This window comes from Chaetodon auriga, chromosome 23, assembly GCF_051107435.1.
Source record: "Chaetodon auriga isolate fChaAug3 chromosome 23, fChaAug3.hap1, whole genome shotgun sequence".
NCBI lineage: Eukaryota > Metazoa > Chordata > Actinopteri > Chaetodontiformes > Chaetodontidae > Chaetodon > Chaetodon auriga.
This window is the reverse complement of record NC_135096.1, coordinates 3655332-3680987: the sequence shown is the minus strand read 5'-3', so window position 1 is coordinate 3680987 and position 25656 is coordinate 3655332. Positions and strand designations below refer to the sequence as shown.

Genomic DNA, 25656 nt, shown 5'->3' with positions numbered 1-25656 from the left:
ACCAACAAGTCTTCAGTTTGACCAGCAGAGGTTTTGGTGTCTGATAACATGTTGTGATACTGTTTGTGACTCAAACTTTGATTTGGAGTCAAGTTTCATCTTTGAAAGCAGAAAAACAAGTTTGGAAATCATTGTTAAACAAATCTGTCAAAGACTTTTAGAAAAGTCGTCAAACTTCAACGGTACATGAGAAACAACTGAAAAAAAGGAAACTTTTTTTTTTATACTTTATTGTGTCAGTACAGTATACGACATTCCTACAATACACATCCTGTTATTTAAATAACTTGACACAATATTTAGTTTTTTGTTATCTTTCACCCGTGTGGCACAGTCAAACATAACCTTTCATAACTTAAAATACATATACACAAATACCCCAAAAGTAAGCAAAAAATTAATAAATAAAAAATAACATTACCCAGCAAAAAATACGCACACAATTACAACAAATACAACAGTAATATAAATGCACACATAAACGGTAAGTAGTTTTGAGCTTCATCTCAACTGTATGCAGAGGATATATCTAGTTACTTTAATTTAAAACAAGCCCATCTTTTTTCCAACAACTTTTCTTTCGTATTAATTCTATAAGTTACTCTCTCCATCCTACAAATATTCTCTACAGTCTCTAGCCATTTATTTACTTTGGGGGCTTCCAACTTTTTCCAGTTTCTTGTCATTTGTTTGAGTGCTGTAATTCTCAGAATCCAAAATAAATATTCTTCATCCTTTCGAAGGCCATTAAAACCTATTCCCAACCATAAAGTGTGTTTATTAAATTGGCCCAATTTCCCAAACATCTGTTCTATTATGTGTATGACTTCTGACCAATACATTTGTATTTTTTTACATGTAAAGAATATGTGAGTGTGGTCCGCTTTGTCTTCCCCGCATTCCCTCCAGCAGCTAGAATTATTCTGTGTATATTTGCTGAACATCACTGGTGTTCTAAAATATTGTATATTTATCTTCCAAGCATATTCTTGGCAGAAGGCGATTTTATGTTTGAGAAATGATCTTTAAGACTCTGATTCCACTCGTCATCTGATATAGATGTTTTCAGTTCTATCTGCCATTTATCCTTAATGTTATTTATGTCTTCAGTTCTGTAATCCTGAAATATTTGATACATTTGTCCAGTTATATTTTTCAAATTATGGTTTTGATTGGCCTTTATCATATGTCTCAGAATGGGATGGAGATCTCCAAGAGATTAATTTGGACTTTTTCCTTCAAATAGTTTCTCACTTGCAAATATCTGTAAAAGTGACTCTTGTTTAAACCATATCTATTTACTGTATTTTCAAAAGAATCCATTGCTTCTTCCTTGTACATTTGATAGAATCTTGTGAGGCCCTTACTCTCCCATTTTTTAAAAACATCATCAATACTATTTGGAATAAAATCTGGATCCCAGGCTATCTCTCTTAAACAAGTGATTTCCTGTTCCTTAACTCTGGTTATTTTACATATTCTTCTCCAGATTTTAAATGTGTTATGTACAGAATAACTTTGTGTTTTAATCTGTGCTTTTTTTGAAACTGAGAAAATCAAAGTACTGAGTGATTCAGCCAAATTAAACTCAATGAGTTTCCATTTGGGTCTCATCTCATTATTCATCCATATTAAAATTGGTTTCACCTGTGCTGAGTAATAGTAATTAATTACATTTGGTCATGCAAGTCGCCCTCTTTCTTTTCTTTTCTTTTCTTTTTTTTTTTTTTTGGTTGCTAAATTTTACGTTTCACTTTTGGCTTCCTTTCATCCCATAAAAATTTTCTAAGCAGCCCATCCCAAACATTAAAACATGTGGGTAGTATGTATGTAGGCAGATGCTGAAATAGAAACAAAAAGCAGGCAAAACATTCATTTTAATGATATTTATCTTTTCAGATAATGTGAGAGGTAAGATTTTCCACCTATTCAGATCTTGCTTTACTAAATTCTCCAGATTCTCGAAATTACAATTATATATCAGGTCTAAATTATTGGGTATGATGACGCCTAGATATCTCACTTTATTCTGGTCCCATTTAAAGTCAAACTGCTTTTTAAAGTTTCTCTCCAAATGGGTACCAATTTCCATAGCTTCAGTTTTATTTAAATAGTATTTAAATAGCACCAAGATGCCTCCTTTCTCCACAGATGACCTCTACAAACTTCTGCAGCAGGTTGCAGTGCTGGAAACTAAAGTTCAGCGTCTGGAAATAAACGCAGAGGTGAACGGACCTTGTGGAAATGACAGCACTTTGCCGCTGACTCAAAACAGCGGACTGGAGAATGCTAGCATCCAGCTAATTGGCTCTGATACAGCTCCCACGAAACTAAAGGGCTGTGTACCGGGTAATAAATCTGCCAGTATCAGTCCTCCCTGGAATGCTCTCGGGGCAAAGCCCAAGAGTAAATCAGCTGACATGGGGAGACGTCCAACAGGTAGAACCCAGCGCCCAGAGATCTGTGATGCGACAGGCTGGCCTGCGTTATCATCCTCCTCAACACCTGTGCAGAGTAAGGCACAGCTGTGGATAAAAGCTAAAGGGAAGGTGAGCAACAAAGCTCCCAAACCAGCTAGTGTGCAGTTACAAAATCGGTTTGCTCCACTACTGCAGGACCCTGGATCTCCAACTGAAAACCTGGATAACTCCTCGGACTCACAGAGAAGGGTAAGGCCTGACAGGAAGTCAGAAGCTAGAAAGCTACACGGAAAGCTACTGACTGGTCCTGAGACTCTGGTTGTTGGTGATTCTGCTATTAAAGACGTGGGAAGCATGTACAGCAGAAACACGAAAGTATTGTGCTTTCCTGATGATACGGTCTCCAACATGACCGACAGAATCCTCAGTCTTGTTGCAGAAATTCCAACTTTGAAATACCTTGTACTGCACACAGGTGCAAATGATATTGCGAAACGACAATCTGAAGTGCTCAAACGAGATTTAGATAAACTGCTAAATGCAGTGAGCTCTCTGAATGCTGAGGTCTTCTTCGGTGGGCCTTTACCACCAGTCAGAGGAGGAGGAGAGAGATTCAGCAGATTATTGGCAGTAAACAGATGGCTTTCAACTGCATGTGATGTCCACTCAGTGCATTTTATTGACAATTTCAACTTTTTCTGGGACCGCAGACATTTTTTCAAAGGAGACGGACTTTCCCTAAACAAGTCAGGAGTAAAACTTTTTGCCTCCAACCTATCTTTCTTCCTGCATAACACTGTTCCCACTCCCAAGGACAAGAGACAAGAGGAATCCAAACAAAAGCAGCAAACACCAAAACATGAGGGAGAACCAACTCTCCCCCCTGCCTGTATGCTCTAACCATGAAGGATGCCAGAGCAAAAAGGGGGATGCCTCATGTCCTCCACCAGGGGCCACTGCTCGCGAGGATTCACTGACTCCAACCACTAAAACTCCACCTAGGTCACCATCTCCAACTGCCCAAACTCCATCTAGCTCATCATCTTCACTGGGTATCCCATCACCATCCTCCTCCCTTCTGGAGTTTACTGACCAAATGAACAAACTTGTCAGCGCGGGTATCAGACTTACCCCTCGCCCATCTGGGGTCCTGTCCCCCCAAATTCCACCCCGCCCCCTACAACCACCCTGTCCCCCTCCACCACCACAGCGCCGACGGGCACCACCTCCACCCCCTCCACGGCTTGATCTGAACCTACTCCAGTCCCCTAGTAAGAGCCCAGCACAGCCACCTATTTGTGTTGGTAACTGATGTGTTCCGGGTCCAGCTTTTAAGGCAAATGTTATGCCTGACTTTTCCAAGGAAAAGCCAGGGCCCATTGTGCCGGAAGCAGTGATTCATGTCTCAATAGGTAGGAGGAGAAGATCGGCCCATCTCTCCAGAAACATCACATCATCGAATTTAACATGTATTCCACGTCAGCCACAGTATGTTCTAAAACATGGGGATGTTGGACTTTTTAGCACATTTAATTTAGCCCTTTTAAATGTTAGGTCTTTGGCAGGCAAATCATTCTTAATCAATGACTTTATCATCAAGCACAAGCTTGATTTTATGTTTTTAACTGAAACTTGGTTAGGACAAGATAACAGCGCAGCGGTTCTCAATGAGTCAGCCCCTCCGAACTTCAGTTTCATAAGTGAAGTAAGAATGCATAAGAGAGGAGGTGGAGTCGCCATTTTGTTTAATGATAGCATTCAATTCAGCAGAGTCTCTTATGGTCAGTTTAAATCTTTTGAATATGTTGCCATTCAATCTAAGTCTCCCTGTCGATCAGTCTTCGTAACCATCTACAAGCCTCCAAAATACAATGCAAAGTTTTCCGATGAGTTTGCCAATCTACTGTCTGTTGTTTGTATTGATTTTGACTGTGTTGTGTTAGTGGGTGACTTCAACATTCATGTTGATAATCTCAAAGATGGATGTGCTAAAGAACTTCTAAACATCCTGGATCATTTTGGCCTATCTCAGCACGTAACACATTCAACACATAACAAAGGGCATATATTAGATTTGGTTATTTCCAAAGGGCTTAATATCTCTGAGGTTGTGGTGATGGATGTTGCTCTTTCTGATCATTACTGTATGTCATTTAAAATGGCCATACCTGCTACTCTTAACAAAAGTGGAACAGAGGTAATCAAAAAGCGTTATATTAATGATAACACCTGTGCAGTCTTTACTCAGTGTTTTACACCATCACCAACACTGCCCTCAGCTTCAACTGATGACCTTGTAAATAGTTTCAGTTCCAAAGTTATGGCTATTATTGACTCCATCGCCCCAGTTAAGACAAAAGTTTTATCAGGAAGGAAAAAGACACCATGGAGAAACACCACACTGGTCAAAGTCCAGAAAAGAGTCTGCAGACAGGCAGAGCGCAGGTGGCGAAAAACTAAACTCCAGGTTCATTATGAGATTTACAAAAACAGTCTCCACACCTACAACCATGAACTAAAGAAGGCAAGGCAAGCATTCTTCTCAGAGATTATCAACAGAAACTGTAATAATGCCCGCACTTTGTTTTCTGTTGTGGATAGACTGACAAACCCCACAGCATCAGTCCCTCCTGAGCTGCTATCCAACAAGTCATGCAATGAATTTGCAGCCTTTTTTACAGATAAAATTTCAAGGATAAGACAAACAGTGTGCAGCTCCAGCTCAGGCAAAATGATAAGTCCATCTGTGCCTTCTTGTTCTACAGTTAATCTAGCACATTTTAACCTTCTAGATCATACAAGGCTGGCAGAAACTGTGTCACAGTTAAAATCCACAACATGCTGCCTTGATACTCTGCCAACAAACTTTTTTAAAAATGTCTTTAATTGCATAGCTCCAGATGTGTTGCAGATAATAAATAATTCTCTTCAGTCTGGTCACTTTCCCCAGGCCTTGAAAACTGCAGTAATAAAACCTCTCCTAAAAAAGACTAATCTGGATGCTTCAGCGATAAGTAACTACAGGCCAATATCAAATCTTCCCTTTCTAGGAAAAATTATTGAAAGGGTTGTTTTTCAACAAATGCATGCTTTCATGATGCAGAACAATCTTTTTAATGCATTTCAGTCTGGATTTCGTCCACACCACAGTACTGAGACTGTACTTATCAAAGTTTTAAATGACATGCATCTGAATAATGACGCTTCCAAAACCTCAGTCTTAGTATTATTGGATCTCAGTGCTGCCTTTGATACAGTTGATCATGACATACTTCTTGACAGACTGGAAAAGTGGGTGGGACTTACTGGCACTGTGCTACACTGGTTCAAGTCTTACTTACAAGATAGAGACTACTTTGTGTCAATTGGTGAGCACAAGGGTCCATTCTCGGACCACTTCTTTTCAATATCTACATGTTGCCCCTAGCTCAGATCATGGAGCAACATAATATTTCTTATCATACTTATGCAGATGATACACAACTTTATATTTCTGTGTCATCACATGACTACAGTCCCTTACTTTCACTGAGTGAGTGTATTCATCAAATCAATGAGTGGATGTGCCAGAATTTTCTTCAGCTTAATGCAGATAAGACAGAAGTGATTGTATTTGGCCCCAAAAATGAAAGGTCAAAGATCAGTGCTCACCTTAATTCCATGTCACTGACAACAACAGATAAAGCCAGAAATCTTGGTGTAATTATTGATTCTGACCTGAATTTTAACAGCCAGTTAAAGCTCATTACCAAATCAGCCTACTATCACCTGAAAAACATAACCAGAATTAAGGGATGTCTGTCCAAAGAAGACATGGAAAAACTGGTTCATGTATTTATTTTCAGTAGGTTGGACTATTGCAATGGAGTCTTTACTGGCCTAAACAAAAAATCAATTAGGCAACTACAGCTGATTCAAAATGCTGCTGCACGAGTCCTTACAAACACCAGAAAAATGGACCATATTACACCAGTCCTCAGATCACTACATTGGCTTCCTGTGAATCAAAGAATAGACTTCAAAATCTTACTGTTGGTCTACAAAGCATTAAATGGTCGAGGACCGAAATATATTGTAGATTTATTAACTCCATATGAAGTATCCAGACCTCTCAGGTCATCAGGGACAGGTCTATTGTGTGTTCCCAGAATGAGAACCAAACAAAGTGAAGCAGCTTTCAGTTATTATGCTCCTCACCTGTGGAACACTCTCCCTGCACACCTGAGGTCTGCACCAACTGTCAGCTCATTTAAATCAGAGTTGAAAACATTATTATTCGCTACAGCTTTTACTTAATCATTTTAAATGCTAGATTATTGTCTTAAACACTAAATTATTGTCTTTTACTGGCTTCCTTTAATTGTATTTTATTTTTATTTTTCTATTCTCTTCTAATCTCTTTCTTTCTTTCTTTCTTTCTTTGAAATGTATGATTTTAATGTATTTTTATGCTTCTGTAAAGCACTTTGAATTGCCTGGTGTATGAATTGTGCTATACAAATAAATTTGCCTTGCCTTGCCTTGCCTTGCCTTAAATTTAACTTATAACCAGACAGTATTCCATAGTTTCCAACTTCATCTAGTAACGCAGGCAATGAATTATGTCTCTCTGTGAAGTACACCATAATATCATCCACGTACATTGCTAATTTCTGTTCATCTTCCTTAAATGAAAACAAGACAATATGAATGGAAGTTTAGTTCCCCAGTATTAATCGTTATTAAAGTCTTCTCTTTGAGGGACCAAATAAAACCGTTTTATCCGATGTTTCCTTTTAAAAAAAGAGAAATTAAAAAAAAAAAAAAAAAAAAGGATGGGAAGAAAGGAGATAGGAAATAATTATCCAAATAAATGCAAAAGTATATCCCTTCAAAATAAAACTAAGGGTAAGAATATAAAAAAATAAATAAAATACAAAGGAATACCATACAATACCCTTCACATCCCTCTCCTATTTATTGCCCATATGCAAATTTCGTCTGAGTTCTAGACTTCTTGTACAAGTGAAAATTCAGTTCAATCTCCTTAATTAAAATAATAATAAATACTCAAATAAATCACCGAAATAAATAAACACCAAGAAATACATCCCTTCTTCACATCTTCGCATCCCTCTTTTATTTAATATCCATGTGCAGAGTTCATAGATGGGTTTTAGATCTCTTGTGCGGGTAGAGATAATGAATTTCAACTCATTTAAAAAGAACCTCTTTTCTCTTTGAGTTAATCATAAAATAAATAGTCTTAGCCTGTACAATGGCATCCATTCTGTCCTTAGGTGATGCCTACTCACTTCGATATGGAAGGTCGGAGAAAGAGAAAGAACAAAAGGCTTCCAAAAATAGAAAAATAAATAAAAGTTTGTCCCATTAAGCTTAAGGAGAGAGAGAGAGAGAGAGAGAGAGAGAGAGAGAGAGAGAGAGAGAGAGAGAGAGCTGTCCACTTAGTTTGAGATCATTTCCATTTCCCAGTTGGAAGTCATTTTCACAGTTTTAACTCCAAGTCTTCCAGAGGTCCGGTTACAGTCTCTCCGCCTCCGCTGTGCTTCTAGTTATGCGTTTTCTGGAATGGCTTGGATTGAGCCTCCGCTGCGCCCACCAGCACGTGATGCGGCCTCGGGTTGGTGGTGGAGAGTATTCCCTGCTCCTGTCGGTGCGCTTCTGCATCCTCCAGGGTGTTGTATGTCACGGACCCCCCATCTCCAAAGACTCTCAATCTGGCTGGATATATTATGTGTGATTTCACTTTTTTTCTTTCAGCTGTCTTCTTATTGAGGCATACCCACTTCTTTCTTTCTGTATCCTGCTCGAGAAATCTTGGGAAAAATAAATCCGGTCATCTCCAACTTTAACCTCTTTTTTTGACCAGGCTGCTTGCAGAACTTTTTGTGTCGGCAGGGATCTCCAGCTTTTCCACAAGCACTGATTTGATAAATCTCACCGCATCATCCCCCTCTGCTCCTTCTCTCACTCAGTAAATTCGTACATTGTTCTGCCTTGATTTGTTTTCGAGGTACTCCAACTTTTCATTCATCTTTTTTTGTTCTTGTAACAGGTGTTTTACCGTCACATTTGTGGTCACCTGTCTCTCCTCCAGCTGATTGATCCTTTGTTCAGCTTCTCCAATATTCCTCACAGCCTTTCCTAGAGTAGACCGGACTTCATTCACGTCTTTCCGCATTTGCTTCATTTCTGATGAAAAGTTTTCGAAGTCCAACCGGAGTTCCCCAATCTGTTTGGAAATATCTCCTTTGAAGTCCGTCAGCATACTTTTGAGGCTTTGTTCAAGCCGACTCATTTCCATTTCTTTTGATTTGTTTGTCACGTGCGTTTCCTTTGTCTTATTTCCAGCCCACATTTCCTGAGTAACTGCTCCAGATCTCAGATTCATACCCCTTGACAAATATGATTTAAGTATTCATTACACTTGAGTTCTAATTTGAGCTATTTTCGAGTTACATTTGGAGGTTTGTGAGGAGCCTCACTCAGTGACATCCACTCGCGTGCAGTCAGACCGAAAGTCAGTCGAAAAAAAAAGGAAACTTGATCAACATGAACCAGAGATGCAGAATTTATTGTGAAAAATCAGTTTGATTTTAATGGAGTTTTTCTGTCCTGCAGCTTCTTCGTATTCGATGGAAAAAGAGGAAAAACAACGACAGAAAAACTGGTTAAAACACTGGACTGAGGAGGCTTCATCATCACCAAAAATGAACCACAAAATATTGGAAATGATTTGAAATTAAAGATAATTTCTCTTATTATGTCTTCCATCAAGGCTGGTTAAATGCACAATGTGCTGACTTTATTTATTGAGTGTTGGATGGTGGAGATGGTTGCAGGTGGACTTGGTATTCTGACGGTCTGTGGGGCCCATGGAAGAGTCTCCAGGTGAGTCCAGATCCTGCAGATCTTTATTCATCAATCATTCATCCTGATTCTCTGCCCCTCAGTTGGGTTTTGGATGTTAAAGACAGACATTAGACATCAGATTGACTTGAGGAACTAACAGTTGACTGATGCTGTGTGGACCAGGATTCACACTGATTATTAGGATCAATATGTTCTGATCAGTATTGATGACAGCAGAGAGATGAGGATTGATGATATTGTCCACATCAGTATGAGGGTCTGTATTCATATGTGTGTTGATGATGGTGTCTCTGTGAGTGACTCTAACAGTCCAGTTCCATCCAGATCAATATGAAGCATGAATGCTTGTATTGATCACATCACTGTTGGTATCAGTGTGGTTAACAGCAGTCACTCAGACAGTTCTAATAACATGTTTCAGCCTTTATATCATTGAAAAATACTTCATGTCATCTGTGTCAGTGAAACTGACATCATGCAGTTTATCTTTTCAACACCAGGAGGCAACACATCATCACCAATGAAAGGTCCAGTGAGGAGGATTCAGTGGCACCTAGTGGTGAAGTTGCTGATTGCAGTCAACTGAATCCACCTCGCCTCACCTTCCCGACGGCGACAAAGTCTCTCTTTGGAGTCGGTCTGTGGTTTGTCTGTTCTGGGCTCCTTTAGAAACATGGTGGTGCAAGATGGAGGACCTGCTGCCTCTCTAGATATCAAGAATCATTCTAAGGTCACCAGAACACAAGAAGAAGAAGAAGAAGTCTGGGAGGACTATGATGGCAGAAATGGTGTCAGAGCAGGAGTCAGAGAACAAATTTAAACATGAAGACATGAGAGGATTTGGTTTACTGCAGGGCGTGGCCGCCAGGTCTGGTCTGGCCTCCTCCTCTTTTGAGCACACCTGACACCAATCACTCAATCAAGACCCACCTGCTGCCATCTCTCTCAAGTTCTCTCAAGTGATAAATCAAAGCAGAAACTACATTGAGATTTTGACAAAAATTGCATTTGTTTTGGCTGGATGACAGGCTTTATGGTGTGGCAACTGTTCAGACTAGTTATTGCCAACATAACTATGCAAGTCATCCATCTGTAAGCCCTCCATGTCTCGTTTCATGAAACTGTGTTATCCTAGAGGTCACATTATATTTCGTCTTGGCTAAAACATACCAGAATCCTCAATTTCCTGAAGGTAGTCCTGGAGAAAGTTCATGATGTTTACTTCCATCTGGTGCTCGGCAGAACCAATCTCACTGAAGACAGTGCGGCTCCTTTCCAGGAGGAAGGCTGCATCCACCTTTAAGAAAAAGGAAGTGCATTTCAGTGCTACATTCAACATTGTACTTCTTGCAAAAGATGTTCATGTTCAATTAAAAGGTCTTCATGATCTTTGGTAGGTCATACAGCTGTAGGCCTATTCTGAGCTGGTCTATCATTGAGATGACTCTCATGGTGGAGTGAAGTACAACAGGTCTAATGGAGAAAACGTTTCATCAGTAGAATCTACTTCAGTGGTAAGACTGTTAGATGTAGAGGGAAAAAAAGACAAAACTACTTCAAAAATATTGTTATTGTTTGGTCACATGTAAAGAAGTTTAACAACACAGCTTTGCATGAGACCAATGCCATGTTACTTGTAATCCATGTTTTAGATTTGACAAAAAAAAAAAAAAAACATAATTCAAATCACAAATTCTTGTAAAATACATCCTTGCCTTAATAAAAACCAAAAATGACACCAAAATACCTTCTCATGCTGTCTTTTTTTCCCCACAGACACGATTCCAGTGTATCCGCAGGTAACAACGTCGTCAGTCAGGTCACTGATGATGTCATTACCAGCGCTGGTCATCTGAAAACAGATCAGGCGTCAAGTGAAATTAAGCTGCATTGTATCATTGTTCTCTGCAGGCAACAAATCAAAACAGTAACTGTGCACGCCACATCATAATGATGTTAATACAATTACTGACTTTGATCAAATTGTATTTACCCTCTCAATAAGCTGCGACAGTTCAAGATCTGTTACATCACTGGCAGACACAGAGCAGAGATATCTGAAGCATGAAGTTAGGGCAAGGTCCACCTTGTGCCAGACTAGCTGCCATGACTTCCCCAGCACTCCTAACCAAAGCAAAACAACACAGCAAATAAACTGCTTGATTACAACCAGAGTACAACATTTAATAGAGCCGTGTAGTAAAGTGAAAGAATCTTCCCTTTCTCATCTGAACCTCCAGCAAAGAGTCTGTTTTCCATCTCTACCAGCATTTCTGCAAAACAGCAAACAGGAAATCCAAAAGGTCTCTTCTGTCTCTTTTTTTTTTATTTAATTAGCATTTGAGCCCACTATACCACCAGAGGCCCCCGTATGTGGGGAATTCCTTTCCTTTTTGTTCTTTATCTTTTCTCCTGCACCTGGCCTTTTAAGAATTGGATGTGTAGAATTTTTCTCTTATTGTGAAATTAAATACAGACAAACATTTTTACCTGGGAGGAATTCTCTGCTAAGGGCACCAGTATCGACGCCTGCTTCACCAAACAATGTGACCTGAAGTCTGCTTTTGGGCGTGGTCTTCTTCTGCCGTTGCATGCCTCTGCTGAAGAGGTCAGTCCGCGACACACAGATGGAAAATGTGTTTGTTTCATTGACTTGACAAGTGATCCAATTCAAGATTTCCTCAGAACTGGAATTAAAAACAAAAGAAGAAGAAGAAGAAGAAGAAGAAGAATCGGGGGGAGACATTCCCCTTTATTTGTCACACACACATGTGAGCACGGCACACGGAGGTGAAATTTGACTTCCGCCTTTGACCCATCCTGGTCGTCCCTCCTCCGCGGCAGACCAGGAGCGGTGGGCAGCCAGACCGGCACCCGGGGACCCATCTTTGGCGTCACCATTGGTCAGGTGGTGATCTTCTTGCATGTTTTTAGTGGGGGTATATTTTTACGGAGGATACCCCAGGTGAACACGGGGAGAACATGCAAACTCCACACAGAAAGGCCCTCCTCGAGCAGCAGGCACCGAAGGCATGGTGGAGGACACACCCGGTGCCCGCAGCGAGATTCAAAATTACTCTGGAGGATGCGGGCATCGATCCCGCTACCTCTCGCATGCTAAGCGAGCGCTCTACCATTTGAGCTAATCCCCCATACAAATTAAACATTAAAATAGACACCAACATATTCACATATTGTCTGAGTGTTTTATTTACTTATTTATTTCTTGTTAAACGTTGAGCATTTGAATAAAAACTTAAATCAGATGTGGTTATGCTGTCTGTGGGATTTCATAGCTGTTTGCTACTATTATTCAGGGGGGTTAACAGGGTGTGGCACGGTACGGCAATTGCCACACCTCCTACACTGGTGAAATCCGAAGGGGTGAGGGGAGGCCTCAATGCAAGATAAGAGAAAAATCTGTCACAAACATACCATGTTTTTGGATTACCGCATTTCTCTGTGATCACACTCCAACATGACAAAGCTTTTCAACAGGAAAAAGATGACTGATACTGTAGTGTCACTTTAAAGGGGACATTATCCAGATAACAGAATTTGCCACCAGAATTACCTCATGTACAATATCACCTTTGAAAGGTCCTGATTGGACTGACTGGTACTGATCCACTTGACTCGTGGCTGTCATTGTCTGAAGGCCTGCACACATAAAGAAAACAGCTTGTCCTAAATTATTTTGAAATAAATACTTGCATACATGTCTTTGAACAGATGATTGCTAAATACAAACTCCCTAAGAGAGATTTTTGGAAATATCTTCAGTTAAGGAGCTGCATTACGTCAATACAAAGGAAATGCCCTCTAATACCTCACACAGTGATACAGGAAGTGTTTCAGAGCAATCTGATGGCGAAGGGCAGGACATCCAGGTTTTACAGTCTAATGCAGACCTGCCAACCTTGTCTAAATATTTTGAGTACCACTTGTGTTGTTCGACTTTTTTTTCGCAGACTTTTGTAACTCCATTGCTTTGCACACAGTAATTTCCCCATTCACTGGCTGGAAATCGGTTATAAAAAAACAATAAAACCTGTATTTTTGATTACAATGCCTTTAATAAAGAAAATATAGACATTTTGCACTCTGCAATTACATTCTTTAACTATTTCTTAACATGAATATCCAAACCCATCGACAGAAAACCAAAAAATGCTCTGTCCTTCTGAGCCATGCAGATACTGTATCATGACAGCCTTTCAATGGAACACAGAAACACTTTCAAAACAAGGGAACTATATTATTTCAATGTTTTTATTTTGTTGACTTTGACCCTGATGCCCTTTTAAATACAGTTTTTGCATCAGTCATCACTCCTTCCTGGAGTGGAACTTGCTCTGGACTGTGTTGCCTCACAGGTTGCTGACTTTGCCTTCTTTAATAGAGCATCACTGAAACCCTCCATGTGACAGATGGTCCCTTTTGCAGCCATGCTCACCTTTCTTGTCACCAAAGCACTGATCATGTCAGTGTTCACTACTTATTTAATTCAAATTAATTAAAAATTATTTTAATATGTATTTAATTAAAATGGTAATAATTTATTTTGTATATTGCAACAGGTGTTTTTGTTTTCAAGAATGTAATAATTAAATTGGCTTACAGCACATATGCACTCATCACCAGGGCTAATTTATATATTACCTGCAGCTCCCTGGTGGCTTATGTCCACATCATAATTGCACACAAAATGCACGATGAGGAACTTCAGAGGGTTGGAAGCATGGCCACTGTTCTTGACATTTACTCAAAAACTTCTGGGGGACATGGACCCTCTTCTTTTTGGCAGGTCTGCTGCCCTGTCCCTCCCTGTCTTCGTCTTCCTCATCTGCCATGATAGTGGCTGCAAAACTTGCTGCAAAAGATTTGTTGGCTACATGTTTAAACTGTATAAATAATCACATTCCTCCTTATATACAGGCCTACTCTATCTGCAATGGATATATATAAAGGCTAAAATACACACACACACACACACACACACACACACACACACGATGCATTGGAGTCATTAGAGGAACATGATCGATAGATTTGCTAAGAAAAAAAACTTGCAAATCTTTTTTTTTCTTTCTTTTTTTCACTTAGACTTCGGCTCGAATGTTTCCACAGTGAAAGTAACGTTACGCATAACGGTTCACATTTACCAACAGTTGGCAGGTCCGCTGACACACTTACCTTTTTAAGCTCCAACTGCAGCATAGTGTTGTCTCGTTCGCGAACGATTCGTTCAAAAGAACGAATCTTTTAAGTGAACGTACTGAACCGAATCACTTGAGGGAGGGACCGCGCGCACCGACTGCGCCGCGTCACCGACGCATGAATCACTCAGTGAACTACACTCTCCTGAATCATTTTCCTCTGAGGGATACACTTTCATGGCGACCGTTGTTCCCCGTTGTTTTAACAGATTTAGTTTCCAGATAAACAAACTTAAAACGTTATGCTGGCAGTAATGAGCAGCGACGGAGGGAGATAGGGGTGTGTTGTGTTCAAGTGTACCTCGGAGAAAACTAACTTTTTTTTAAACTCTGCTAAATTTGCCACCGCAACAACAGTACAGTAGGACACAGCATGTAACAAGTAGTGTATAAAACCCGCAGTTTGAGAAAACGCGTGACTGTCTGATCATCTCATTGCGACAATTTGCGAGGGAACGGTGCATATTCAGTATGAATCCTTCACTGAATGTACTGTGGGGTATACGTTCAGTGAACGGATCACTCACTGAGCCCAATTTGCCGAGTAGACCAGTTAAATAGCATACCATAGGACAGGACACTTAAAACATCATGATTTATAATATACTTATATATAGTTTTATATTTACAAATGTGTTTGTCAAAGCAACACAGTCACAACACTCTCGTCTCCCGGTCCTGGAAGCTGTGAACTGAACTGAAACTTGAACTGTTCAGCCGTATATCAGTTCAGGAGTCGCAGGCTCCTCCTGCCAAGCACTGAATGATTCGGTGATTCAGTGAACGAATCTTTTGAATGAATCTTTCTAGTGAACTGATTCTAGTGATTCAGTACATCTAAAAGAACTGGCGTGCCCATCACTACTGCAGCGAGTGGGGAACGGAGGACGGAGAGGGAGGCAGAGGGCAGGAGGAGGCAGGGAGGAGGGGGGCGGGGATGTTACGCTATAGGTTCGGCAGACTCGTCATTCTCCGCTTTTCTATAATGAATGGCTGCATCGTGTTGTCAGACATGAGTACCGCACGTGCACATTTGCCACAGAACTCACATGTCCGCAGCTTTTCGCGTAGTTTAGAGGGGCGAGTCGTACCAGCGTATTTAGATGTCAAGTTGCGTACTTGCTACGCAAAATGCGTGCAGGTTGGCAGGTCTGAATTAAGCTATGAGGCTAATGATTTAGAAATATTTCACTGACCTACACAGGTATACTGCAGTGACGATAGAAAACATTTAACCAGAGAGTCAAATATGAATAATGTTTAAGCAAACAAAACATCAATCAGAAATTTTGCTTTGTTGACTTGCTCTAATTGTGTGATCACATCAATAAAGTAACAAACACACACGCAAACATCATAATTAAACAATTTTCTTGTTGTTGTTTTTATATAAACTTTAGCCTCCACATATTCAGGTCTAAAACTTGTCAACTGGACTTTGCCTTTGGACACAGCGCTTCGAGTTTGAGCATCAACAAACCTGCAAATCTTCCTTCACGTCACAAGGGTTCTTCATGTGAGCCAAAACCCAGAGCTGGTTCGGGGAGAGTTCACCTTCAGACCGTAAAGGATGGTTGTCCCAGCCCTCTGTGAAGGTGTGAAGGGCCTCTGCCAGGCGTGGAAGGAAAACATAGTGGACACAAAACAGATGAACCACATCTGCCGAATCCAGCAGGCCATCTTCCTCGAGACTGTGAAGAACTTCAGAGTATAGATGTGTCACGCTGGTCCAGACGTCTCGCCACAGGCGCTCTGTTCTAGATCAGAAACAGCACTTATTCAATTGAAACGTAATAACTTAAACTGTCTGACTGAAATTACTTTCCAACAATAATTTCCCATGTTCTTACTATTTATATACAGTAAATGAGGTCAATTATTATTGTACCCTCTGATTATGTACACTCCGCCCAAATATGAAGCTCCCTCTTCCAGTGCCTTTAACAGCGAACATGGTCTCAGCAATGGCGTCATTTTCAACGCCTTCATCGCCCCTGACCCTTGAAAATACATGGGGGAAATGTTCAGTCATGTCCATCACAACAAAATCTAACATTACTGAAATGAGTAATTAGGGCATGGAAACAATAGCCCATGTTTATATCACTGTGTACCTGAAGGCCAGCCATAGTTTTCCACTGCCTTCAGGAAAAATGAATGAGCAGCGTCTGAGCGGTGGTTTGTTGCTGGTTCCAGATAGAAAATCTGTATAGAAAGACAAAGAGTGTTTGAATCTATGGAGGCAAAATACTAAGGCCTACAACACATAAGATAAATAATATTCATCGATCCCTAGGGGAAAATTCAGGAGACATAGCAACAGTGGTAAAAACAGGAATAGATAAGAGTCAAGAACACCAAACATGAGCATAAAATAAAAATTAAAAAAGAATTTAAATAAGCTTTCTCACACATCTGCACTATGTCCCTAAATTTCTGGGTTAGCATATGTACTCTCTGGGTACAGGGTTTCTCCAGTCATTACAGGCATGGAAATGGATTCGGATTAACAAAATGTTTTGTAAAGTTCTGAGTATATAATGTTTTAACGTATTTATCCCCTGCTCCTTTCCTCCTGTACACCCTCCTTTGCCTCCTCATCCTCCTGCTACTCTTGACCTCTCACTCCCTTTCTTCTCATTATCTTCTCCTCTTTCCCTCATATTTTTTCTCCATATGAATGGCCAAAAAAAAAAAAAAAAAAAAACATTCTGTGTATTTTGGAGTAAAGACGTCTTTCTGAGTGCGGCCCTTTTAACTTTTAGTTGATCTTTAGGTGTATATTCAGGACACTGCACCAGAAGACCACTGAGCAGTGGTGGCCATGTAAAGTCAATCAGTATTGCTCCCTACGATTGCCGTCTGGGACTATCTACTGAAAGTGATGGAGTAAAATATGATTATCATGAAAATTTTGGAAAATTCTGTTACTGTTGCTGTGAACCGTGTGGGTAAGTACGCAATTAATGAACAGTGAATACATAAACACAAACATGTACAGAGATAATAAAGCACTGTAATCAAAGGTGACAAACCTTTCTGGAATACCAATCTATTGCTCCAAATATGATGATGATGTACCTTGAAGATAAAAGATAAAACGACAATGAGAAGTCACCTCCCTCCAATAAATAAATATGTAAATAACTGCCTTATCGTATGAGCTTATGGTCTGTGTCCACATGGACTGATGATAAAGGGCCCTGCACAAAGTATGACCTTCTTACGATGCACCCCAGCTGTGTCATCCTTTCCAAAACACCCGGACCATCGACTCTGTGCACAGACTCCTTGATGCGATCCCACTGAACTCTGTGCCCATCTGCCTGCAGACAGCCTTTGACCATTCTGTATCCTGCATTTGGGATCTTGCTTTTTATGGACAGCACAGCATCATCCAACTCACTGTCTGATAAGTTGCTGTATGTATGTGGACAACCCAAGTTCACGCATACGCCGAAAGATTGTGCTTTGACTGACACCCAACGGATTTGCGATGCAGGACACTGGTGAAGCGATGTCGATGAGCCGGGACAGAAGCTCCTCAGAAAAAATGAACTTTGGTCGGCCTTGTTCTCCGGCTCTAATAAAAGCACAGGGACTCTCTTGGGAAACAGCTGCGTGGATCTGACTTTGCAGGGATAAAAGACACTCCACAATTTCAGCTGGGATGTTTAAGGATCAATGACATGACGCTTATTTTTTTGTGTCTTTGATTTGCTTACATTTAAAAAGGTTAAAATGTTAAAATAAACTTACATATTACTTGCATACATTCCTTTTTTTTTGAAGACCTAGTCTAAAATATATGGTTTTAATATATTTTGAGAGAATATTTGGGGGATAATGGCAAAAATGTCATGAGGTGTACCCTTAAAAACTTGGTACCAAATAGTTTAACTTGCTTAATAAAGTTAAAATTTTCAAAAAAGCATGCTATCAACTAATTTGGCATAATCTTACATTTATTTAATAGTAAATAAAAGTAATAAAACACAGTTGTTCAGAATATTCTATTTTATTCGGGGAACTTTGTCCATCAAGCCAAAATCCTGAAGTGTCAAGGTAGTGTAACCACCATTCAAGGAGCCATTTTGGTCATATGATGCAAGAAGACAATGTGACAGGAAATGACATCACAGAGAAGGACCCCTGATGAGACTAACTGCCATGTGCCAAGGTTAGTAACTCTCTTTCAAATTAGAGATAATCTGACATTTTTAGGGTACGGTCAGGTATGCTTATGTTTACATGTCAAATGGTACGACCCCAGGAAAACATTTATTAATCTTCATAATTATAAAAATGAGTATTTACTTTAAAAATCATGTTTGAAATATTCACACAAAGGCCGTGTGTGTACAAATGTGTCCATAATTTTAAATTGAAATGTCAAATGGTGTAACCGGTTACACCATTTGACTCCTATTACAAACCTCTCTGTTAGAGGTCAATTTGATCAAATATCAGTAGTTTATGATGCCGATTTATGTTGTAATATAATGGGTGGGAAGAATGTCTTCACCTGGCCTCAACCACCTGACCTCCTTCTCTATTACGAGTCTGATGTGCTGAACATTGTCTCTGAGCCGGAACCTTTGAACTCGCGTCATTCAAAACTCACAGCGAAGGACTGGAAACACTCCCAAGCACACACTGCCTGAACTTTAAGATTCAGACGTTCTGTCACACTGGCACACTCCTCTCTGAAACACCAACTCCACGAGAAAAAAACCTACACATGGCACTAAACACAAGGTCCAACCCTTCTCTCTCTGCTTTCAATCCCCCTTCTGTTTTTACCTTCATTCATGCTCACTCTCTCTCTCTCTCTCTCACTCACACACACACACACACACACACACACACACACACACACACACACACACATACGCAGAGTTTTTGATTAGTTGTTAGATATATTTCTTTGCTAAAATCACAACAGTAATGAGTTCAACCTGATGATTCTTGTCAGATGTTTTTCTACAATGAAATAAAATAAGTTCTTGTTCTCTCACTCTAACACACACACACACACACACCCACACACACACACACACACACACACACGTTTTTGTCTCTTTTAAACTAAAGAGCTTCCCTGATTCTTGTCAAATGTTTTTCTACACTGAAAAAAAATAAAGTTCAATTAAGCTTGAATTCATGTGACTGTCACTCTTGATTTTCAGTGTCAGTTGTTTCAAGAAACAGTGACCTTTGACTCTAAAAGCAACATAGTCAGGTGGTGTAACTGGTTAGTGTCAATTGGCGTAACCAGTATTTTTCATGAAAATATTATAATATACAGAAAAATGAATGTGGAATATAAAGTAACCCTCTATTGCAGTGCAATAAGATGTTTTTAAACATTTTTTACATAATTTGTCAAAGATTATTTAGAACACAAAGGATGATTACAGTATATGTCCCACTCAATGTATTTAAAAAAGCCTAAAATTTAAATTTCCTTATAAAATCTATTTTCATGTGATATTTTAAAATCAGGTAATTATTTTTATGGCTGCATTTATATGCATTCTAGGTGGATTAAACATTTAAAATTTATCGTTCTTTTTCGGTTACACCATTTGACATTTTCAGTCACATTTCGTTTGATCTTTGCAAAAAAAATGGTACAAACGTGATTTGAAATGACATGAAACCAACGAACACAAAATGTACATTTTGACAGACCTGATGAATGCTTTGAAACAGAACTTTAAAAGTTTTTGAATTTCTCATCTTGCCAACCCTTATTTGTCACTGACCCATGATGCAGTGATCTGAGAGTCCAGGACACTCACAAGGACGATGGACGAGATTTCTCTCTGGATACTGGAGTAATGTTGATGTGTTTTTACTGCCTCCAGCTGTTGGTGGTGTAAAAACATGTCGCTGTCGTTATCTGTCGCAATCTGAGAGTTTTCTGTCTTTTGACAACAGAAATCCATGTTGGTGTCTGTTGACTTTCATGTGGAAGTCGACAAAATGAGCGTCTGAAAACACATAAAGACGTCTCGACCGTGTCATGCAATTGCTGCCACTGTAAAATAAACATTTCCAGTTGAGGTCATTCAGTCTGTGAAGGAGTTTTGAGTCTGAACGAGCTGCAGTGACTTTCAGTGTTGTTCTTTTTATGCAATGCAGGAATGGACTTCAGGGACAGACTGAACCTCCTGACGTCTGTCTTCAGAGGACAGATGGACCATCACTGTAGGAGAGGAGGCGTCTGGACTGTCCTGCAGTACTGACGGTCCACCTCACGTAAATACACCAACACTAAACGACTGCTTGGATTCAGGAATGAACCGTCTCCTGCAGACATGCTTGATTTAAAGCTTGGATTTTGTAGACTTGGTCAGCTGTGTTAGTGTTTTCTTTGCTTCTTCTTTTAATGAGCGTAGTTTGAAAAATAGACGCTAAGTGCACCCATAAAGTCCACCTCTCTGTTTACAGGGAACTTTCAAGGTAAATTTGTTGGATTTATGAAGAAAAAATATGGCTAAACTGAAAAATTAATGTCCTGTTCGACGTATGGTTGATTACCTTAATATATGATGAAATGATGTCTTCAGTGGGTCATCACATACAGATTCAGTCCATATGACTTCGCACTTTTTATGATTAAGACTAAACTAAGTACTCAGACTAAGACTAACCGGTCATATAAACTGAGTTTGTTTTCCATCCAGAATAGTTTGTTCCCATTTCAGACCTCCTCGTGTCACATGCTCTTCATGCTGCTGCACCTTTAAACCTTCCTGTTAAAACCCCTGATGATAAAAACAGCTGATGCAGCGAGTGTGCTGCCTGGGCGTCTGAAACATCTCATCTTTGGAAACTGTCTTCATGTTGCTGCTGCAAATCATCCAAACCTTTCACACTTCAGGGCTTGAACCCAGGAGGCTCCAGCGTCACGCTGACAAATCCTGATTTGCTGCCAGTAAAAATGCAGTGAAGCAACTCATTAACTGATCGTTTTCAAGCTCAAATTTTTCAATTCGTGTTTTTATTTTCATGGAATTCCTGGAAGGAGTCGAAATCCCACATTTGAATTTCCTGAATGTGTTTGATGCAGATTTAATATCCTGTTAATTTTCTGCATGTTACGCTCAGAATTTGAAGCCTCCTCTTTAAATCTGTAAATCGGTGCTCCACATGTGTGTTTGGCCTTCAGAAGTGACTGATGAACGTCTCAAAGCCCGATGCCTCCAGCGTCAGTGCTGAAACACCGACTCCAACCCTGCATGTGAATCAGGAGTTTGTGTCTCGTTGGTGTACTTTCCGCTCAGTTTTGTTGTGTGTACGCTGTGAGGTGGAGTTTTGTTGCGCTCATCGATTAGCGAATGGCTCCTTCCACCTTTTGCTTTTTGTGACGTGCTACAACTTTCCCAGCAGAGCGACGCCCTCACTGAAATCCACTGAAAGCTGATCAGCTGTAGCTCATTGGCGAACAGTTCAGCACCTTTGCAGCAGGTACATTGTTGTACCTGGATATAAAGGTGCTTTTTGTCACTCGGGGTGCAGAAATGTTCTTTCAGAGGTAACAGACAAGTAAGAGCAAAGATGTCTCATCATCCTGAGTCATTAACACAGAAATGAATTCCAATGGAAGACACGATGGCGCTAACATGCTTCCTTCCTGACAACGCTGGACAAAAGTCCAATCTGACGGCCACAAGTGTGTTTGATGAGACCCCAAATCTCACAAACCTGTAAACTTCAATCACTTGTAGAGTCACAGTAAAGCAGCATTTTAGCCAAGTCTCCTAAGAGGAGAGAGTCTTTTCCAGCTGTTCATTGCTTTGTTTATCTTTGGTTCATATCATGAAGTCCTTGACTCCATCTGACGTCTGCAGCTCCGTTCCTTTTGCTGCTAAACAGCTAAAATAACCCACTGACCGACTCTGTCATGTCGTCTGATTGCAATCATCAGCAGAAGCAGCCGGACCAGCTGTCTTTGCAGCTGAAGTGTCCCAAACCAACGAAGTAGCTTGAAACAGACCTGCAAGCTTGGGCTGGTTGCCCAGTTTGATTACTTTTGTTGGTGTAAACTGGTTTCTCCAGTTGGACGACTGTTTAAAGTTTACTTTCACTTCCTGCCTTCGGTGTGTCACAGTTTGTTTTCTCCTCTGAAGCTCCAGCTGAAGGTAAAGTAACTCGTTTCAGGTGTCTTTTTCTCAAGCTGTCGTTAGCTTAGCTTCAGCACAAATGCCATCGATCTGCAGCTCTGTCCATCGTTTCTCCAAACTCTGAGTTTAACTGTGAACTCTGGATGAAGGAGGTGAAAGCAGCTCAGTTAAAAACATTGGCCATGTTGTGTGGATGTTTGTGAGTGTAAACGCCGGAATAAGAGCAGAAGCAGAGCGAGTTGATCCTCAATAGTTGATGTGGAGACAGCAGGAAGGAGCATTCAGAGGGCTGTGAGGACCTGAAACATTTTATTTCTCAGTTCAATCTGTAACTGTGTCACTAAATGAGCTGTCAGAGCTCTGAACTCTCCTCCAACAGCGACGAGTGTCGCTGCTTTTTCTCACTTTGTGCTTCAATGTGATCAAGAATCAAATCAAAGATTCCTCTGTTAATATGACCTGAGAGGGCTTGTTTGAGACAGGCTTTTATTTTGAAAGGATCTCTCAGTGGTGGAAAGTAACTAGTTTACTCAAGTACTGTTATTAAGTACAGTCTGGAAGTACTGTGTCCTCCTGTGTAAATATTTGACTTTCTCCTTCACTTGTCGATGATCGAGGATCATTCAGGTGGAAAGAAACTTTCAGTCATGTTGAATTTACTGAATATTCCACAAACTGAAGCTTCCTGTCAGATTCAGTCAGGGTGTGTCAGTGGATGTCAACGGTCGTCCAGGCATCAAGTGTGTGTTCACTTCACTGCAGCTTCATGGCGCCATCTAGTGGACTGATAGAAGTACAGCAACTCGCCCTCACACTGCTGTCTGACTGCATTCAGCTGACACTGATATGAAAGATGAGATAACAGCCAATCAGAGGAGGAGCAGCTGATATTTGGACAGGAGAAACCATGAAAGGATGATTTCAGCTGATGTGCACATGAATGATTTGTGTTTCCTCTCCAGATCAAAGTGTGTGTGAGCTGACGTGAGTTCAGCAGCATGAATCGGTGTGAGGACAGAGTGGAGGGAGTCCGTCCCTCTAAAACCAGTCTGTGTAGGGACGATGACGGCCAGACCGAAGCTCAGAGGTGAGACCAGGATCTCTGACTGTCCAGCACTCGTCTCCATGTCAGAGCACTCGAATCTCTCCACCATCATTATTCACACTCAAAGCTCTGTGTGTGTTGTGTTGAAGGCCAAAGCAGCAGGACCCACCAGACTCTGCTGGACCTGGAGCTGGACCTGGACCCAGCTGTGTGTCCCTCAAGAGTGACTGGTCAATGGATATCCCCATTTCTTTTAAACAGCAACATGTCTCTGACAGACAGTAAGTTGTTCTCAGTATTAAACTCGTGTTGGACAATTTGACCTGAAATGTCCACATGTCCTCCTCATGTTGTCCACTGCTGATGTTTGTCCTCATTAAATCCAGTCTGACCAGTTGTCCTTCTAATGTTCATGTTGTCCTTGAATGATGATGAAGGTTAGAGCTAGATTAGTGTTAAAGGACATTTGTCCAGTCTGTCCCTAAACAGCACTGACATGTCCACATGTGGACACTGAAAGCTGAGGATAATATGAGGCTTCAGCACAAATCCAGTGGGGACCTTCCAAAGTCTCTTAACCATCAAACTTCCTCTTTGAATGTTGGACTAAAATGCTTCAGTGACCATCGTCTCTAAATAACAGTCAGGACATTTGTGCTGAGTCTCGTGATACAAACGTTAGAAAACAGACCAACAGAGTCGGTGCTGATGGACTCCACAGTTTAGTTTGTTGTCTGTCAATCACAGTAAAATCTGCTCAGAAATCAGTCCGTTGAGTCCTGCTTTGGTCCAAGATTTGATGGACAAATGAAGCGATGATCCACAGACTGAAATCATTCAGCTTCATGTTTGATTGAACTTTGGTGTGTTGATCCTTTTCTTGTTGATAGCTGCTAGTTTCTCCAGCAGCTTCTGAGTCTGAAGAAGAAAATGTCAATTTCCATCCCTGGTGGTCTTCCTCTGTGTCTGACAGGATCTATGGGAGACCAGCCTCTGCTGGACCTGAACCTGGACCTAGTCCTGGACCTGGACCTGAACCCAGCTGTGTGTCCTTGAAGAGTGAATGGTCGATGGGTCTCCTCTTTGATTTTAAAGTAGATCGACTGTCTGCTGCAAAGAGGTAAACTGTTAATAACATTAAAATATCACAGATTCTTGTTTGAACTGTTATTTATCCAGAGAAGTTTTTTCAAACCTGTTTTCAGCATCGTTCTTCTTCTCATTCGTTTGTATCCTCACATGTGGAAGCTGCCCAGTATAACCAGTCTTCAACTCTTGACTTCAGTTGAACATTTCCTCCACACACACGTTCTGACTGATGACTGCATGAGTATCAACAGTGACTTGATTGAGGCTAACAGATGCTAACGAAGGCTAACCCTGATTCCACTGAGTTCCTCCATCAAATCAACATGTTGTGGTTTTCAGTCATGTGACAACACAAACACAAACATGTCAGTGATAACAGCTGGACTGAGATCAGCTGCTGTGAAACACAGAATGAAGCAACACAGAGGGTCTGAGGAAACACACAGTCTGTTTGTGATTGATGCTGCTGATGGATTCACAAAGTCAAGAACAACACTGACGGCGGCATCATGGCGCCTCACATCAGGCTGGAGTTGTGCCTCTGTGAAGACGTCTGATGCAGAGAAGGGTGTTATGGGTAACTAAAGGCTGCAGGAGCTCAGAGAGGAGACAAAGCTCAAATATGAAGAAAAACGTTCCAGCTTTCATTTGAATGGATGTGAAATCACCCTCAGCTTTGCTTTGATCCAGTATTCTCTGCTTCTCTCTTTGGTTTTCTCATGTTTCACTCTCGTTATTGTGACTCACTGCCATTTTGTGCTGGACAGGTAGCATCCAGTTAGCTTGTGTGAGCTGTGTGATGCTGTCCACAGTATTATAGGGGTCAATGAGAACTGGAGGGACTCAACCAGACAAGCTGGTGAACCAACACAGTAAAG

At 40.7% G+C, this 25656-nt stretch overlaps 1 protein-coding gene and 1 non-coding gene across 2 annotated transcripts in view; one reads left to right on the top strand and one right to left on the bottom strand.

Annotated features, from left to right (window-relative positions):
• The window catches only part of LOC143316313 (uncharacterized), a 242668-nt gene that overhangs the window by 216327 nt on the left and 685 nt on the right, over positions 1-25656 (top strand). The gene's annotated exons all lie outside the window — the stretch shown is intronic.
• Positions 12373-12445, bottom strand: trnaa-agc (transfer RNA alanine (anticodon AGC)). The gene has a single exon. It is a non-coding gene; the product is annotated as a tRNA-Ala (tRNA).